The following is a 16,679-nucleotide window of genomic DNA, read 5'->3' as shown; positions in this document are numbered from 1 at the left end:
GTTTATGTACATTTCCACGAGTGGGGTACGGTTCACCGTACCTAATGCATAACACAAGTCGCCGAGATGAACGCCAATTCTGCGATAAAAGTTGGGTTAGAAATGACAATCTCCGGCGGTCGGCGGTAAATTTCAAACGCGTCGCCAACCTTTTTGCGTAAACAATAAAAAAACTAGAAATTTATGTCTTAATTAGTTGTTAATTGGCTGCATTGTTGACAGTTGTTTTGTGATTGTTTTGCAAAAATGGTGGCGTTCAATTTCGAATCGAACTTTACGGGAATCGGAACTCTGGATGAGTGGTTTCTGCGGGTGCAAGCTGCACGGTGAGTGTGCCCGAGTGCGGGCGGTCAAAATGTGTTGAATATTTTGCGATTGCAGGTCGGTTCGGGTCGAGCGAGGGGGCCCCCAGACGGTTTACCCCGGTGTGATGTGGTCTTTCGTGCTCGGATAAATCGGAGCAGGTCTGATCGACTGCGGACAAGCAGACAATGGCTTTAATACCCGAGCCTAAGTACGCCTTTAGGGAATTTTGATACTTCAAAACGATTTTGTTAGGCGTGCGGTCATTATTAAACGATTCGAGGTTGGTAACATGTGTTTAAGGATTATTACATGCAGTCGAGTAATTGTTTTATGTCGACGAGAGCTTTCCTGACGTGTACACGTTTATTTAAGACGATTTTAATTGCGACTATTATTGACAGAACAAACATGTCATTACAACTTTGCGTACGGCGTTCCTTCCCGGAACCGAGCGTTTCCTGAAAATGTATAATTTTACGTCCGCGATCCTGCGAACGCGCAGGTGTATCGAAGGTAAAATGATATCTCGAATAAGTCCTATTAGTGGAGTTTAAATATAAATTGCCGTAAATTATAGACGACGCAAAATTAAACGTTAATGGACCGAAAGCAAATTACGGCCTTGCCTTGCCTTGTAAATACAACAATAACTGCGCGTCCCCGAGGCGGATTGCATCCACGTAGGTTTTCATTCACGATGGATGCGTCTAATTTTCAATTACGATAAAAATTTCCACGATTTATGGCGAAATTTTAGCGCAATTTTGTCGGTGGGGCTCGTCTGGGGTGCGTCGTCGTAAATTGCCGACGTTTCGGGAAAATATAAATCAGTTCAATTAAACCAAATGTGAAGTTGTTCCGTTGTGAACAATTCAGTTGCGCACTTAATTCAAAATTAAAGCGGAAAATGTATTACTTATAGAAATCTCTTCTACAAAAACAATGTCGGCGATTTACATGTTTTAAGAGGCTCCTCTATTGATTTGTTTTAGCGTTCTTTTATCAACTCGACCAGTTTGAGAAAGAAGAAACCAGAAAAAAATTATTCAATTTCTTATCGAAAGGTGAAGTTGTTAAACGAATAGGAGGGCGATATTTAAAGAAATTTGTTAAGCTTGGTGTTTGGATACTAATGGGGGCTCCCGTATTTGTTCGGAACCTATCCGAACATTCCTGGAGCCCCCATTAGGCCCCAAACACTTGGCTGAACGAATATACAAGGTATTTCATGAATGGTAATGAGCCCGACGGAATTGAAAATGCAACCCACAATACATTTCCGAAAAAGTTGGACATTGAAATTAAAATATGTATCCAGCTTTTTTTGGAAATGTACTGTGGATTGCATTTTCATTTCCGTCAGGCTCATTATCACTTGTGAAATACCCTGTACTTGACATTGTTATCAATTATATACCTATATGATTCTATTTTTTAATTATTATTCAGTGGTAGGAAAAATCGATTTGACAGTTGGTAATTCTGGTGACAATAGAAGTAGAAACTGGTGAGTAAAATATACTGAGATAATTTGGAATGAAAAGGAGCAGTAAGCTAGCAGCAAATCGATAGCCACCACAAAATGATATTCAGAATAAAACAAAAAATAGTTATAATTCCGCATTCAGCCATGATTTACACAACAGAAAAGACTTATCTGTTGTCGGTTAGTGAATGTGGGAATTAGCTAGGATTTGTATAATAGCTCAATAAAACGATGTTACACTTTGCACGGTTTTTATGTCGGAATTTAATTTACTGTCGAGCTTTTGTTAAAAACGACCCGTCTGATACTCTTGTGTAGTCCCTCTCTATCGAACCAGCGGCGCGCTTATCTCAAATGCGAATTTAATTGGAAGATTTCATCGTTGCAATTTTGATGCGCTATTAGTATGAGAGTTATTTTATCGTCCGTGCGTAACGAACGTTTATTTAAATTTACGGCAAGTACGAGAGTCCGCTAATTGAAAATGTCGATTCAAGTGGACAGGTATTGATCGTGTTGTACCACTTTGAATCCACGTTCGCCCCGGAATGATTGTGTCTTCTTTTGATTTTGGCGCCCCACGACCTCCGACTATCGAAAACAGCGGCGATTTATTTCCGGGAGTCATTGTCGTCAACCCTTAACTTATTTAATTTGGGATCGTTGTTCGGTTGATTTGTTTAAATTCTCCCCGATTAATTTCAGGTGATTGTTCGATTGAAATGAATTCTTTGACGGTGTAATTTAAACTGGCGCTGCTTTACACTCAAGGGCCATTGTCTTATTGAAATTCAACGCTCAAATTAAACTATGTGCCGGAAAATGTCTCAATTCGGAAATTTAATTACGCCCGGAGACATCCGGAGCGTCGCTGCCAACTAGTATTGTTTTATTTTAGCGTTTGCGGACAACGGGGACGTTTTTACGAAAGCGTCGTTTGCATGGGAAACATCGATAATCGCCAATTATATCGCGCTGCGATCCGTTCGGAGAAATTCATTTAAATAGGAAATGCGCCGAGGAAATTCGCGTAATAAAACCAAGATACTCGGATTTCCATCGGTAGTCCTGGGTAACGAATTTTAACTAGGAGTAAGCGAATACCTGGACGGAAATGCTAATTAAAAGGTCAACAGATGCGCCGTGCCATGTTAATTAGTATTGTGTGTAAATAAACAAACTTGCTGAAAATCACTTTGTTGACGTTGAAGGGTAACAAAAACGGTTTTTATTTCTTGGAGGTAATAGTGAGCGGCGGCGGCGCTGTTTCGCTCAGAGTAGTCTAATTAAATTTTAGCTTGTTTGTTTTTAGTTGAGAAAAGTTTCAATTTAAATAAGGCTGTGTCGTAACGCACCCTTAAGGGGATGCTACAGTATTTTTATTTTCATTTTTTATCTACACTAATGGCCTTTCTTCGGAAATTACTTGCTGCAAGAAATACATACATAAATAAATCATTATTTCCCAAGTATTTCGTAAAATATTTAGAAAACAGTTTACAGTTAAATGAACATTTTTTATATTTTAAAATTATAGCTTGTCTGTTTTTTAGTTGAAAAAAGTTTCTACCTAATACGTTCGTGTCAAGCACTTTCAAATATTTAAGATGCCGTAATAATTTCAATTTAATTTTTTATTTGCAGTAATAACTTTTCTTTTTAGTAAATTTAGTTATTACAGGAAATACATAAATAAATATGTCTACAACACTACCTATTATTCCGTAATCACTTTAAAAGAAATGTGAATCATACTTGATTAAAATTTTATTACTATTTTCTCAATAAATAATGCATTTTATGGATTTTGTGTCAAACAGATCACAGAGTTATCATTAACTTGGTCTATTTCAAGCTATTTCAATTCTGTATCATTTATCGCGCAATTGCACGCATTATTTTACAAAAATAATTCAGTCTGACGCATCATGATTGTGACATTTGATATTTTAAGTAATCGTAAACAATGTTGCAAACATCTATTTATTTAATTATGACAAAAGTCCCAATCAGAAAATTAGAAATACATATTGGGATTTTTATTTCTCCATCATTGTCATGTTGGCAACAGTTTGCAGTAACTGCAGCAACACAACCAAACACAACCAACTACATAATCAAATATAAGAACGTAGCCAAGGTAACAAAACGAACATTAAAATTTTAAAAATTGAAAATTTTGAAGGAAGAATTTGTTTTATTATTTTTTTTATCTATTTGATCCTAGGTAAAGTATAGTATTATACTAGCAAGTAAAGTTTTTTATCGACTAAAATAATTACATTCACTCGCCTTCGGCTCGTGCAGCAACCTTTATTTCGTGGATAAAACCTTCTTTACTTGCTCATGTAATAATACAGGGTGTTAGGTAAATGTCCGGCCAAACTTTAACCGCGAGCTACTGGCTTCATGTAGAACTCGGAAAAAATATTTAAAAAATTCTATGTCAAAAAATAAATTGACATTTAATTTTTGAGGAAAATTTTTTTTTAACTGCTTTTAGTCTTCTACGTTGTCCCATAACCTCGTAGGTAAAATTTCGGCATATTTTTAAAATACACCCTGTATATAATATTTTATAAAACATACTCCAATGCGGTTTCCTTGTTTTAAAGCATATTTCCTATAGGTTACTTCGCATTGGCGTACATTTTATAAAATATGATATACAGGGTGTATTTTTAAAATATGCCGAAATTTTACTTACGAGGTTGTGGGACAACGTAGAAGACTAAAAGCAATTAAAAAAAATTGTACCTCAAAAATTAAATGTCAATTTATTTTTTGACATAGAATTTTTTAAATATTTTTTCCGAGTTCTACATGAAGCCAGTAGCTCGCGGTTAAAGTTTGGCCGGACATTTACCTAACACCCTGTATACTATTTATTGCTTTATGTCAAATAGATCAAAATTACCAAACTGAATTGCTGAAGTTATAACGGAACGCTGTTTCCCCATCCAAACACTGACCGCGCGTGTCATTGCTTAACTTCACTGAACGAATCATAATTTGGCTTTCATAGTAGCGGGGGTGTCGTAAATTTTTATAATTTATTATTATTATTAGATATTAAACTACCAAAGTAACATAACTTTTAAAACCATAGATTAGGCAATCAAATAATATAACATTTTTTTAACTGGATAACTTTTAATTTAGTACATTAGATACAGTTTGTACAGTAGAGAGTGAAATTATGGGACTACTAAAAGAAAAAGACTTGGCTAAAAGGGTGTTCATAAAAATAAAGTGTGTCTGATAATAGTTTTGTCAGATTAATAGAGCCATTGAAAAATCCCACCTGTTTATTGTTCTCATGTTAATTTTGAATATAACACAACGTTCGTTCATGTAAATATCTTTTTTATAATGCCCACGTAGGTGGGCGCTTGTTTAATATTAATGTAATGAAGAGTAAATATCTCTGCAATTGCAATAATGGTTTAATCCAACATTCATCCAGCTAATGCAAGCGCCGATAAAGTCACGGCCGTAAACCACGTTTAGACGAATCCACAACAGAGATTATAATATTCAACAAACAGTTTATTTAGGTTAATTGTATTTCCCTGTAACAATCTTGTTCCCATCTTAATTACATCAACGTAATTCACAAACACAATAATAAGAATATGGCATATCGAAGCACAAAAGTCGCCGATTGTGTTGATATTACGTGGACTACAAGCCTAACATGTAATGTTATACCAGTCTCCCCGATAAAATCGAATAATGGAATAATAAATGTCTGGGACACGCAACGACCAATCGATTTGGATTAACTAAGCCAACAAAATTAAACCGCATTGTTACGACTAATAGAAACCAATACCGGTTGAGAAGTTTCTTTTCAGTCTGGATTAATTTGAAAAAATGACAAATTGTCAATGTTTTAATCAGTTGTTGGCTTTTGCTACAGATAAGCCCAACCGAAACGAAGCAGAGCGTGAAGGGGCCTTAATTCGTTTTGGCATTCCGTCCGAAAGTGTGGGACATGAGGCGCGTGCATTATCTTGATCTCCTTTGTCATCGTTTGTTATCGGGGCTCAACATCTCCAGATTTTGACGAATTTCTATTAAAACTGGACCAACACGGCTTTCATCCTATTTTTCCTTCGGCCCAAAGTAAGATGTAGCTTTGTTCCCGGCTGGTGTGAATTATACTCGACTCATCCCGCTGACAAATGACAGCCCCCAGCTGCCAAGATTAAACCTTAGATTGCGATGAATTTTTCAGGCGAAACGGGATTGATGCCTCGCTCGTTTATTTGTTTTTGTTTGGGTTCGGCCCGAATATTGAGAAGGATTATGGGTTTTGTTCGAAAAAAAATTAATCCAAATCGAGGCAATCGTCTCGCGATGTTTAATGCAAAGACTGCGAAATTAAAAAGCAGATCAATACCGGCGATAACCTTAACAATGGACTTAACAACGATAAAGCTTAGCGGCGCAGGACGTGGCTGGTGTGTCTTGTTTTACATCGGGGACAATGAGGATTCGATATGAATAAAGGCGGGCTCCTCCTATATCCAATGATTTAAATGCAAAGCTGGCCCGAAATAGGGGCGAGCTTTAAAATAGAATTAAACGGCGCGGTTACAATCAAATCCACGTGTTGAGAGCTCCAAAAATGTACTTTTATGTTGGCGGCACTGTAAACGTCGATTTGTGGAGGTGATTTATCGGCAATGAGTCTTAAATGGGGGGTAAATCAGCGTCCGTGTCGCTCGCATGCTGAGCTCGACGGTTATTTTGAGTTTTGCATGCACCAAGTACACATCAATTCTGAACAATCTGTGGCAATAATTTAGGGCAAAATGCAGATATGTATTTGTGCAAGGAAAAAAGATCTGGTCGGAATCAGTCGGCGAACAAAGCGAAGAACTTAACAGATTAGTGGCCCCCTCGAAGGAGCCCTCCCTCGAGAAGTCGTCCTTTCTGCTCGGTTGGCTCTTGTCGCGTCGGATGACCACATCCAGAGATTTCAATACCGGATTCTCTATATCTAACGACGCAAACATAATTGTTATATTCCCCAGCGAAACTTTCCCTCCTACAAGCACCCAATCCGAGCGGACAAGAAAATGAATGCCACCGTCACGAAAAACCATTTGATCGACGCTCTCCTCTTCACCATACACAAGAGCGGTGATTGCGGTATTTCAATTCGCATTTATAGGAATTCACAATGCATAATGACAAGATAGCTATCCGATTGGGAGGTCTCTCCTCCTCCACTCTAAATATGCCATAATTACAAGCCATCGTTGATGATGTCCCTACGTTTCGAGTCAAAGGGACAAAGGGCGTTATTTGGTTTATAATTTCGCGCGAAATTTTGTTTAATCAACCGGCCCATTGTTTGACGCGTCGCTGGAATTAATTACGTCAAAGGATTAAATTAAGGCACCGCAAAGTACACTACACCACCAAAAATAAACAGACAAAAAGGAGTCGTCTGTTAAATACAAAAAGAAAAAGCGTCACTTCTTTTTGTTTATTGTTCCGGCCAGCAAGATGTCCAGATTTGAATCTATCGGGGATAATACTGTGTAACAAGTTATTTTTGGGCCAAGTTATAATTGTTCATCCTCAAAAGTAAAACTATTTTTTGTGTAGTCAATGGAAAACAATAGGTAGAAATCAATAAAGTAAAGTAAAGCGACACTTTCGTCATTAGCAACTCAGTCATACATTTTTATTTTCACAGTTATTAATGTTAATGGTAAAGTTGGTTAAATGGGATTTCGGGGCCTGTTGTAAGTACGCGAAATGCTCGTTTCGCGTACGGTTGCACAAAAATGAAATAATCGCTGTGAAACCATTAAATAATAGAATAATACAGGGTCATTATAAATGATTGTCCCATCGCAGTTGGCGTTGGTGACAGGGTTTAATGTGCCGCAAGCCTTATAAAATGAGTGAGACTAGTATCGCCGATATGTGGCGCTCCTGGCGGTAGTGGAAATCAAGTTTACTAGTTTGGCTAACGTTGCGTTGCGTTGCACATCCAAAATTTGTGTGGGTTTTCAACGCCAACTGCGATGGGACAATCATTTATAATTGACCCTGTAAATTTCTATGGTAATTGTTCACTTCAACTACTTCTGGAATTTTCACGTTTTTTCTGGCTAGACAGCCTCGGGGCGTCCTCCTAGATCGTTTCCCACCATTCAAACCTTGTGCAAATGAATTTTCCTTACCCTTTAGTTATACTAAGAGATTGGCGCGACCTTGACGCGACCTTGAAACACAACAAGAGAGAAAAAAGGCATTTTCACAAGGTTTGAATGGTGGGAAACGATCTAGGAGGACGCCCGGAGGCTGTATAGCCAGAAAAAACGCGAAAATTCCAGAAGTAGTTAAAGTGAACAATTACCATTTCTATTGGTGAATTTGTATAAGTCAATTTAAAATTGATTTCACGGGGTTACATTTTTTTGCTGGTGTCCTGTTGCGGTTATCTGGTAAAAAATCCCCCGCGAAGGATGTCAGAGGCGACAAAGGCCCCTCGGTTCGGTGTTTGCTCGTCATTTTTACCGATAAGAAGCGACAATATGTCCCAGTTTGTCGTTAAAGTCTGTTCAGAAAATTGCATCGGAACGTATTAAACTCCAGTTGAATAAATAAACAGCCCCAACAAACACTGTTACTTTCGGAACGGCGTACGCAAACATTTATCGAAAATAAACCAGTCACAATGCAGAAAGCCCCCTCGTACATAAACAATCCGTTGTGAATAATGCAAATTTCATAAAATCAAGCCGAGATTAGACGTTTTCCATTAAACAAATGGAACTGTCAAAATTTAATTAATGCCATTGCGGCCGGTATTTGTAAACACAATTACGGCCAGATACGAATAACGAATCCAGGAGAAATCTGTTAAATATCGGCGCAAATTGAATAAAATATCCCCGAGGGGTCAATGTGTGATGGCGAGCTGATCCAGACCACTTCAGGAAATTAAATGTAATTAAGAGCGGAGTGTGATAATTAAGAGAGGGCTTCGGACAGTGACGTGTACAGATAGATGAAACAAATTTGTACGAGAGTTTCCCAAAATAACACGTAACACAACCTCTGGAAATTAGCGAAACCGATAAATACAGAGTGTTCAAAAAGAAAACAAAGCAGAGCAGGCGTTGCAAATTATCGGTCCGTCGTAGCGGAATATGCAAATAAGCGTTCAATGGATGGCCCTAGACAATTTGTGGTCTCAAACGCTACTTTATCATTCCTCACGAATTTTTTAGACGTTGGAATTATAATTGTGCATTTTATTATTAGTATCAGATAATGGGGAAAATTAATAAAATAAACAAGAGCAACAATTTACAGGTAATTTACCATTTACTGGTAAGCAAATTTTTCGGTGAAATGTCAAACAAACGTCACTTTTAAATGACTTAACCTTGAAAATAGTTTTTGATTTACGGACGTTTCCTGTAATTGCAAGCAACAATTATCCCAGAATAAATGGTAAAATGAGTTTTACCATTGAAGATAAAATATTAATTATTAATAATAAGCAATTACATAATTAATAATAGATTTCCCGAGAAGTAGGCAACCAATAAAACGACTGTGTATAGCAACTATACAAATGTGTACGATTAAGTTAAGAGAGACGTTTCCATAAAACAAAAGATGAGGTAGCACTCTTGATTTGTTTTCTTTTTGATCACACTGTATAATTACATAATGACCGTGCGTTCACCCCCAACTCGCGCTTCTTTTCAAACAATTTTTATTTGTTGTTCTAATCCCGTTCCTTGATCATTCCTTCCGACGACACATGTGTCTCTATACTTTTGTTGCTTTTCAGATGTTGTCCAGACGTGCCACCGCACATTTCATTTCTGTTCTGGCGGAGACACGACTAATGGACTTAACAGGTATGCCACATTTAAGTTTTCCCACTAAAAACTGACCGACGTGGCGATTAATTTAACCTAAAATCATAACCGAACACCTGACTCGGAAGCTCCAGTGTGTTTTATGATTGATGAGCAAATTTCTTGCCAGTCCAAGTTGAAGAGAAAAGCGAGTTTAAAGCACAACGTTAAATTTTACGATTATAGGTAACGCAACCGTAATGTTAGCTGTTCATTTACGGTTTTTATTAATATTTCAAGGCGGCGTTAAAATTTATACGTCCTTTTTTTAAATAGACGGTTTTATGCTGTTTACCAGTGCCACAGGGTGATGAATAATTTATAATAAACAAACATCTTTTTCTTGCATTTATTCCCAGATAATTTATCATGTTGTTTACGTTATTAATCCGTCTTTCTTCGGCGCGATCGTGCCGTTTTCTGCCGTAATAGTTCTTCGAATTTCCACCGTGTCATCCCAACGGTCCTTCGTATTCGTACGCAATCTATCATGGCTCATTACTCGCTTGAAATAAGAATCCCGTTATGCTTTTTCATTTCTTCGGGAAGACCGCTCAAGAATCTGTGTTTCAATAATTTACAGCGCGCTTTGTCCGGAGATGATGGTACATTACGTAATACAATAAATCCAGTGTTGTTGGGTTGTCATCTGGTTAAAAGAAGCAACGTACCCCCGCTGTTCAAATATTGAATCGGGAATGAAAAGTATTTAAAGAGCGCCCGGTGGAGCTTCCTTGTTTCGTATCTGTCGTTGTCTCCTCCTTACGGAAAACATGTGTTTTGGATTAATTAAAAATGGGTTAAACTCAGTTCTTAATTAAAAAGATAACGAGTTCCCGAAGGAGAGACGTCGACGGAATTGACTCGAAGAGGAATCGGCGAGGATAAATTCAACTAATTTAAGTTATTCACGGAGTTAAAAGTCGAAACAAGGCCCCGCGCGCGTCTCACGAATATTGTTAATTTTCTTGTTTTGTAAATCGCTCTGTCTCGTTATACAGTCGACTGACAGCGTATTCTGTAGTTTTAAACATAATTCCCAGAGACGACCTGTCAAAACGTCGACTCTCGAAGTGTATAAATAACACTTCATTTCTGGCTCGCGAACAACACCGACGACTCCCAGGTGTTTCTGATTAAAAATCTATAAATTTCACTTTTAAGTCGGTTTGTGTTTCAATTAACGCCAACACGGGACTCCTTTCAATGGGCGTAAAACGCACCAGAATAAAACGTTTTTTTCGAGATTTAACAATATTTGTTGTGTACATATTTAAAACGTCCTCTTAGGAACGGTATTTGTTCGGTCCGAGTTGGTACAAAAGCGGTGCTTAAAAGTGCTCGATGAGGCATTTACATAATCATTTACATTTTAACAAAGAAACTGTACAAATGTGGTATTAACACTTGCTGATCTATCGGCAACATTGAATACCGCGAATTTAAAAAAATCAAGTGTGCTTTCGACAAACCGCAGATGACTCAGACGCCGATTTCAAGTTGACTTGCGACGGTCGCACTTGTTGTTGTCATGGTAACGGCGCAAAATTCCAACTTTGAGAAAGATGACGCATATTGGTAATTAATGTGTAGGATAAAGATAGCTACACATTTGCGCTGCACCACCTATTTGCGTCCATAACTTGAAATCGGGCCTTCAGTGTTTGACAAATATGTATGCTTATCCTTCAATAAATTTGTTGATTTAGATTGTATTAACTGTAACTTAAGCGTAAATGTGATTTTGCGTCTAGTCTTGTTATTTGTTTTCGCTTAGATCGGATGTGCAAATTTGCGTGTGAATTATACCGTCTTATAGAAACGTTAGTTATTATTGTGTTGGTGCACATCACGACGCACAAATCCGTGTAAAATAGCTAATAATTTGGTTCCGTCTAATTTGTAACTTAGCAATTTGCACAGGTTTCGTTCATTTTAACACGAATTTCAGGAGTTTAGTGGTGTTTAAAACCACCATCACTGTTATGAATGATAGTCTGATTGCACGTTGTCTAATCTTGAGGGATAATTTTGTTCGATCGTGGCAATCTGGAGGCAGCAGATGTTAAATTAAATTGAGGAAGGATTTTCGTAAAAAACTGAAAATTATGGTCGATACTTAGTAATAATCAATTTAGTATGGTACTGGTTGAGAATGTTGTTTTACCGCTTCTGCTTAATATTTTTTAAGCAGCAACAAACAGTGCTTTATCCTGAAAATAATCAAAATAAGCTCCTTTTCCTTTTTTGTATATTTAGTGGTACATTACGATACAAGTCTGGTAAATGTCTATAACAGATCGAGAAAAAATTGGAGAAACAAGAGCCGAAGGTTTAAGTTGTTTCAATCTCCGAGATCTATTATTATTACTAGTTAACCTTCCGTACCTATTGTACTTAAAAAAAGGTGTTTTTTAGTTTTATTTAAGTTAGGTAATTTGTTTACCACTTAATTTGTTTTGATTTATAAAAATATACAAAAATATCTCCCTTCATCGCCTTATGATATAACTTCGTATGTAACAGTGCAAGTACCGTTATGATCTATAACAGTTCTGTTATTTCATTGTCCCCATAGCAATCGACAAGGATTCGGTGAGTTCATCTTACTGTGCCTGTTGAATACACAGGTAGTGCAAGAAGAAATAATTTGACATAAATATATCATTTTGGAATTGCATTTTGAATTAAGGAAGACCACAAATTAATGTTTTCCGTAGAATGATATTATTTTACGATGCTCTCATCATTTTGGAATATGTATTTGATTTTGGGTATTGGAACATTTTGAAACCACGAATTTATTTTATTCACCGTTTAGTATTTTTATTTTGTAACATCTTCCTTCGACATAATTTTTGAGGTCAAAAAAAATACGCGTAGATAACAGAACCTTAAAATCACATTAACAGCCTGTATATAAAATCGTAAAGTGACGTTCAGATTTTTTTATTATTGTCGTCAACAGTCATTATAATAATAAAAATAATAATAAAACGCTTTGTTGAATAGTGAAATCGTGTTTATAAAATACCCACTTCGGTGTCTGTTATGTCGTGAGTCTAGTTATTCCAAATTTTGTAAACAAACATCTTTTTATGGTCTTTTTATTAGCATTTTTATGTCTTCTTTTATTCGGTAAAAGCAAATTACACGTTTTGTTTGTATGTTTAAAAGAAAACGGTAAAATTATGGTAAAATGATGCAGCAACGAACGATTAAATAAAAATCTTCCCAGGTCTTGGCTATTGACAGTAAAATTACGAAACTGTTTGTAGTTTTTTCTCGATTTCTTGATCAAGTATAAAAGTTTTCACTGAGCGTTTTTGAATGTCATCGAAGTAGATAAATCTCTAAAAAAGAAAATAATAAACGGGACTTCAAATTGTGACTAGCCATTCAAACCCTCAGCGCCTATTCATTTATGGAAAAAAATAAACAGTAGGGTAGACTGCAAAATATAGTGGAACCCCATCCTGCTGAAATGCGGTTGCCTCATCTGGCAACTTTAGATTTATTTTATTTGGAAATAGAACTGCCACGACCGGAATAACTCTTCCGGGAGAAGCTTTAGATGTCGTTCGCAACTATCTTTTATTTCGTTTCTTTTTATTAAATCACATTTTTGATAAAGCGTTTTCTATGATAATAAGATAACAAAAAGGTACAAAAATGTGTCGTTATGTCGCTAACTTATTATTGCATTAGCATATTATTTTTATTGAACTGTATCTTTGAGTTTTCAAGACATTTTTTTGTCTTTTATGTTTCATTTAATTAGTTTCTCGACGAGATATAATTTTTCCATAGGTATCATAAATTTAGTATTTATTTTTTGAATACTTTTCTTGAATTTGAACAAAAACTGTTTTCTTAGACATTTATTCATAGCTTTCGCTGTTGCTATCGATTATATGAACGTTCATTTTTTTATTATGTACCAAATCAACACCAGATATAAACGATAGAACACTTTTTCGGGCAAACCAAATAGACCAACAGATGGCGCCACGGTCAGCGTCCGAAAAAGAGTTACTTTTCGTTCGCTTGAGAGTACGTAAAATTACCTTTTTCATTAAGGGTGCGTAAAAAATATTTTAAAAGAATCAGTCTTTCACAAAGTCGTAGTTGTATACTTGGGGCAAATTTAGGAATGATAAAAAAACGATTAGAAACGTTTTTGAAAAAAATATCTTTAAAAATGTATAAAATCATGATTTGCACAATTAAAATATTTGTGTTATTTATCCTTCTTTGAAAGTTTTTCCGGTGTCATTATTGGAGGAGCAGGAAGAATCCCATATTTTCATTTTTCATTTTTGAGCCGACAAACGAGTAAATAAAGTTAAATTGATTTCAGCCCGTGACACACTTTCATCCATCAATATTCATCATTTTTGTTGTGCGGCCGTCCGTTTCAGCACTCAAATAAATAACAGTTTCATAAAAGGTCTCGAAACCTGTAATCTTGGTACTCTCCTCGACAATACTTAATTATATCCTGCTGCCTTAATTAAAAGAGTTGCGTTTCATAATCGCCGAAGTTTAATTTGACGTGAAACTCGCAAGAAACATTAAACATTTGCATTTACACGAAGAGAAGGGCCATTAAAAAATTGCGAGGGACGCGAGGCGCCCTCCAGACTTCCCTAAAGTACAAATAAAATGCGTGTAGTAATTCGAGAAAAGCAATACAGTGAAGCAAAGAAGTTGCCTGGAACAAAGAACTACAAGGCGGGTTGTTTTTCTAACAAATAAAGACTATAACGACGTACTTTACCTGGGGAGAATAAGAACATGTGTTTGCCTCGTGTTACGGCCATTCGGCCATTGTGTACATCAAGATCTTCGGTTTAGTTCAATATGCGGTGTCGACTTTCTTGGATTTTTTTCCACGAGCTTATCCCACACAATCGCCAGGAAAAAGACGAACTTGCCGTCGAAACAGAGCTTTCATTAATTAATTTTAATGCGAATTGCTAAATCCGCCGCTTAATTAAACGACCTCCAACACCTTTGTTTTATTCGAAGCCTAATTACAGCAAACAATTAATTTTTTCTCGAGTGTTGAATCTTCGTCTTAGCGATGATTTTTTTTAATTAGCTAAAATTCCCCAAGAGACTTGCCCGCGATTGCTCCCCCGACGTCTGAGAAGCTTTTTTCAGCCGAAGGTAAGAAGGTAGAGTAACCTTCATTTTTGAGTCGTCGCCATGTTTTCGTAATCACTTCTGATATTATTTTTTATAAAATAATTTTAATAAAATCTACCCGTTTGAAGGTCTTAATTTAAGAACAAGATCCTCTGTCAATATCTTGGTGATATCGATAGAAATCCTATAAGAGTGTTTCTAGTAGATACTTAAAAGAGAAGAAAAATAGAATTCGTGTTAGATTATTATTATTATTAAAAAAAAAAACCTCCTATTTAGTTATCTTCTTACAGATTCCTTATTGATCAGAATCTTGTTGTCTTTAGCAAATATGTAGGAATTAAATTTCAAAATATCTTCTGAATTGTAAGCGCGGAGAGCTCACTACACCCCAAACTACTTGGCACAGATTTATCGTTAGTGCTTTTTATAACTAAAAAGATTTTTTATACCTGGTTTTATGGTTGTACAGATGGTTTAAATACTAAAGTAATAAAAATAACATTACGCTTGTGTTTGTAAAATTTTTTGCGGCCTTCTTGCAAGACAAAGTCCTGCTCGGTCATATATGGCGCCGAAAGACCGCCTCATTGTATACAAAGCCGACGCAAACTCCACACCAATTTTCATTATTTGCAGTTGCATCACCTGCCCTTGAGTGTATTCCGTGCACTTGGTCTATTATAGCATCGGCTGTGAAAGAGCAACAGAGCGTCGAGAATAGTGCATTATCGCGATAAACATAAAGAAACTGTAGGTTGCATTGTGAGAGGCCCTTACACGTTAAGAAGTGAACAAAGTGAATGGGACTAACAAAGATACCAACTTACAGAAACGAATTTGTTGGCTTTATTTGCGCATAAAGAAAATTGTATTGAGTCTGCCTCTGTGCGGTGTCGGGTTGCACAATAAATGAGGAGAAACCGCGCCTTAGTAACTTAATACATAATACTTTTCCCATTTGTCAATGTTCGAACGATTCCGAGGAAAAAAAAGCGCTCCGCACGAAAATAAATTCATAGAATTTCGGACCATGTGTTCAATTAAACATTGATCTGACGGCGCTTTTCTCGTCGCCGACTCGAGGGAGAAAATCTTGAAGCGGCGAAGGATTAGAATTCTCAAGGGGTTGAGTTTTTAAATCTTTGATTGCGCCATTCGTCGACTTTTCGCACTACATTTTTTTTTTCTGATAATTTTTCACCAATCGATCGGTCACGTGAACGGTGTAAATTTACATGACAACAATTGCACGAATAAATTGTGTTTTATTTTATTCATCCGGTGCAACGCGATCCGTTTAAATATTTATGAAGCGAATTGGGTCCCCAATTTCGATTATTTATCGAAGCGGTAAAATAAATGGCAAATGTTCGACGCCGCATTGTTGCAGACGTTTACGCAGTCATCAACATAAATACGGGATTTCACAGGATGTTAACAAACATTTCGGAGCCGCTCCGTATTTTCCATCCGAGTTTACAAAGTGTTTATGAAAGTGTCGCATAGTTCGCTGCGAGTAATAAATCTTTTGATACATTTTCTTGTATAGTTAGTTGCAACACCATTTTTACGAAAGTTTCAAGAAAATAAATTTCGTCGCTTTTTACGAACACACTAACTCATTTCCCGTTCAAGTAGTTGCTGTTATTTTCAATTCCAACCTACTTACTGACTTGTTCAAAATTAATGACATTTCAACTTTGTACTCCCGACTTGCAGGAATATTGAAATAGTTTAACATGCGAGGAACCGGAGCGTTCTCTCTGTTTCGAGCTTATGAAATTGAATATCAAAATGTCTTTGAAATTTTAATGGAAAATAAATAAATAATG

General features: G+C 36.5%; 1 protein-coding gene across 3 annotated transcripts in view; it reads left to right on the top strand.

The window, feature by feature from the left end:
• The first annotated feature begins 206 nt into the window (after positions 1-206).
• Positions 207-16,679, top strand: part of unc-5 — a 156,531-nt gene continuing 140,058 nt past the window's right edge. The window contains exons 1-3 of one of the 3 annotated variants that reach the window (XM_069047147.1): positions 207-326; positions 382-514; positions 9,624-9,693. The gene's annotated coding sequence lies outside the window, so the exon portion shown is untranslated. Of the gene's footprint in view, positions 327-381; positions 587-9,623; positions 9,694-16,679 lie in introns of all 3 variants that reach the window. The other 2 variants (XM_069047148.1, XM_069047149.1) reach the window with 2 other exon arrangements.

The sequence above is a fragment of the Tenebrio molitor genome, chromosome 5 (assembly GCF_963966145.1).
Source record: "Tenebrio molitor chromosome 5, icTenMoli1.1, whole genome shotgun sequence".
Lineage (NCBI taxonomy): Eukaryota > Metazoa > Arthropoda > Insecta > Coleoptera > Tenebrionidae > Tenebrio > Tenebrio molitor.
Note: the sequence above shows the minus strand (reverse complement) of the source record. Positions and strands in the feature narration are given on the sequence as shown.